The following is a 3,438-nucleotide window of genomic DNA, read 5'->3' as shown; positions in this document are numbered from 1 at the left end:
AGCCCCCCTCGTCTCCTCGCCCGGCCTCCTTCACCTACCCGCTGCCCACCCCCAGCGCGTCGCTGCCGCTGACTGCGCACGCGCGGGACGCTCGCCCTTTGACCCCAGCCAGGGGCCGCCCTCCCCCACAACCCCTTTCAGCTGCGCCCCCCCCTGGCCCTGTGGGTGGGCTGCCGCCTATTCCCCCGGGCCAGGGCTGGGGCACAGCCAGTGTATGGGGCGTCTCTCTCTGGGGATGTGTCCCATGGGTGGGGTGGGGTGGCGTGGTTTGGGGGGCGCTGAAGAAATCAGTCCCCTCCATCTCCTACCTCTGGAAAACGCCCAAGCCCGTGGAGAACTGCCGGCACCGCTTCGTGGGGGCCGGGACCCTCCTCCGTGTCCTCCTGTGGCCCAGTCCAAGGGGCCTGGGCCTGGCCGGGGCTGCATTGGACCCCGACCACCCTGGCGTGTGGACTCGCTAAAAATCGGCCATTAGATATTGGATTCCAGCTTCCTGGAGGTCATTTCACTAATGAGTGCACCGGAAAGAGTTTCCTAATCCATCTGTGAGGGTGGCAACTGAAAGAGAATTTTAAAGCTGACAGAATAGGCGAGGGAAGGCATAGGAGATTTCCACAGCCAGCAAGGAAGACTTTCCCGAAATGGAAGAAAGAAACGAGCAAACAGAGACACCGGTAGCCCGCCCGGAAAAGAGTCTGCCCCTGAGAGAAAGCACCCTGACCAGGTTCACCCGTGGGTGGGTGGCGAGCTAGCGGCATTCAGAAGAGCGAGGCCCGCAGTCTGTGCGGAAGACACCTGCGCTCGGGTGTGTGTGGCGGCGCGATTCCCAAGCAGCTCTAGACGTTAAACCAAGGAGAAGCCAGGGAGTTCCCAACGCCCCAGGTGTCCTCAGCCCACGACTGGCTGCTGTGGGAATGCGAAGCCCGGCTCCTTGTCTCAGAGCGGGGTTCCCAGGAGGATCAGGCTGAAGCTGGGACTTGGCCTCAAAGTGTCCCCTCGCATGGCCACCCCCTTCCCCTTCCTGCTCCTCTACTCCTGGTGCCCCTCCATCCAGGGGCCAGACCTTAAAGAGTCACCGCAAGAGAATCCTGGTCCCAAAGGAGCCTTCTGGGGGACCGGTGCTGAGAGAGGTTGTGGGCATGGCCCGCTGGGGCTCTGCCCGACGCAGGGCTGAGAGATGCCACCTCCCAGCTCTGGGTCCCTGCAGGAAGTGTTGGCAAGCACAGGGCCGGTCCTCCAAAGGCCCAGGTGCAGGGAGCCCAGGCCAAGCAGCCTGTGGAAGAAGCCACTTGCCGTGCCACCCCCGGGAACAGGACTGCAGGCCCCGGCCCTTCCCACCTCCTCCTCCTCCTCCTCCTCCTCCCCCCCGCCCCGCCCCCACAGGGCACAGGGCTCAGAGACACCTCAGACTCTTGCTACCCAAAGTGCAAAGGGCATCAGTTGCTCCTCCAACACCCCCCCCCCCGCCCAGCAGACCACGTTGTCCAGCCAGCCCCCGGGCCTCCCTGGGGTGCCCAGCACAAAAGTGCAGACACCCACCGGACCCTCAGTCTCAGTTTTCGGAGGTTTTTGCCACTCTAAGGACCCGCAGGCCAGCTGGGCCTTCGGGCAGGACAGAGAGCCCCGGAATCCGACGTGGAGAGCTGCGTGTACGTCCCCATCAGGAGGCGGTCCCCACCTCCGCGGCTCTCCCCTTGCGGGGAGCGGCAGCCCAGCCGGCAGCCGCAGGGCCTCAGGGAAGACACCAGGCTGGGCCCCCGCGGCACAGCGGGGGCACGTCCCCCGCACTCACGCGACTTAGGGACGGCTGCTGGAGACTGCTGCGGCCACCCTGCTGCCGGGTTTCTGGAGGGCTTCCTGGAAGCAGCATCCACACCAAGCCCTTGGAAGGCCCAGGCGACGGAGGAGCCGGTCAGGCAGGGGCCGAGGACGGTGAGAGGCCGGGCGGGAAGGAGCGTGTCAGACAGGGGCAGAGGACGGTGACAGGCCGGGCGGGGAGGAGCCGGTCAGGCGGGGGCCCAGGACAGTGACGGGCCTGGCCGGGGAGGAGTGCGTCAGGCAGGGGCAGAGGAGACGGGCTGGGTAAGGGTTAGGGTTACAGTTAGGGCACAATTCACAATCCCAAAGACGTGGAAGCGACCCGAGTGCCCATCCATCCAGGAGTGCATCAATAAAATGTGGCACGTGGACACCACGGAGTGCCATTCGGCTGTGAGGAGCAGCGGTGAGAGGGCGCCTCTCGTGTTCTCCTGGCCAGAGCTGGAACCCGTTCCAGTAGGCCAAGTATCCCAAGAATGGACACACGAGCACCACGTGAGCGCGCTCACCAGCAAATTGGTACGAACGGATGGACGCCTAAGTGGACAGAGAGGAATCACCTTCATCGGGTGGGTGTCGGGCGGGTGGGGGGAGGGGAGGGGCATACACATCCATTAGGCATGGGGTGGGTGCGCACCGACTGGGGGATGGGCGCACTTGAAGCTCTGACCCGAGGGGGGAGGCTTGGAGAGGGCAAGGCACCCGACCTTAACATTGGTACCCCCACAATACGCTGGAACAACATGAGAGGTATATGAATAAGAACACAGGGGGGGCCGGGCGCGGTGGCTCACGCCTGTAATCCTAGCTCTCTGGGAGGCCGAGGCGGGCGGATTGCTCCAGGTCAGGAGTTCGAAACCAGCCTGAGCAAGAGCGAGACCCCGTCTCTACTAAAAATAGAGAGAAATTAATTGGCCAACTAATATATATAGAAAAACACAGCCGGGCGTGGTGGTGCATGCCTGTAGTCCCAACTACTCGGGAGGCTGAGGCAGCAGGATTGCTTGAGCCCGGAGATTGAGGTTGCTGTGAGCTAGGCTGACGCCATGGCACTCACTCTAGCCTGGGCAGCAAAACGAGACTCTGTCTCAAAAAAAAAAAAAAAAAAAAGAACACAGGGGGGAGGGCGGCACGGGCAACACATGTCACCTGAATACTTGTACTCCCATCATCTGCTTGAAAAGAGAGAGAAAAGAAAATGCAATCCTAGAGGTAAGAGACACTTTTTAAAAATAATGAATCCGAAGAGAAAAGTAAAAGGAGGCCTGTGGAGCAGGTCTGGGTGTGACTCCGGATCCCCCAACATCAGGTGCCACCACCAAAGATTCCTGCGTGTAGCCCATAGAACCCCAAAAGCAACGGGACGAGTTCTGGTCACATACTCCCTCAAAATGACATCCTGGCCTTCTTCTGGAACTCCCTCCCCTCTCAGACTCTCAAGGTTTCCTCCAGCGTGTCGGTTCCCACAGAGCAGACCTTTGGTCTGAGACCTGACAGTCCAGATGCCACGCATGCTGCCGCGTGGCGGCGGTGTCGCGGCTTGGGACAAGAGGAGGCCCCACGGTGCGGGCTGGGGCGCCAGGCACCGCGCGCGCGCTGAGGGTGGGGGTGACCCCCACC

This window comes from Microcebus murinus, chromosome 27 (assembly GCF_040939455.1).
Source record: "Microcebus murinus isolate Inina chromosome 27, M.murinus_Inina_mat1.0, whole genome shotgun sequence".
NCBI lineage: Eukaryota > Metazoa > Chordata > Mammalia > Primates > Cheirogaleidae > Microcebus > Microcebus murinus.
Note: the sequence above shows the minus strand (reverse complement) of the source record.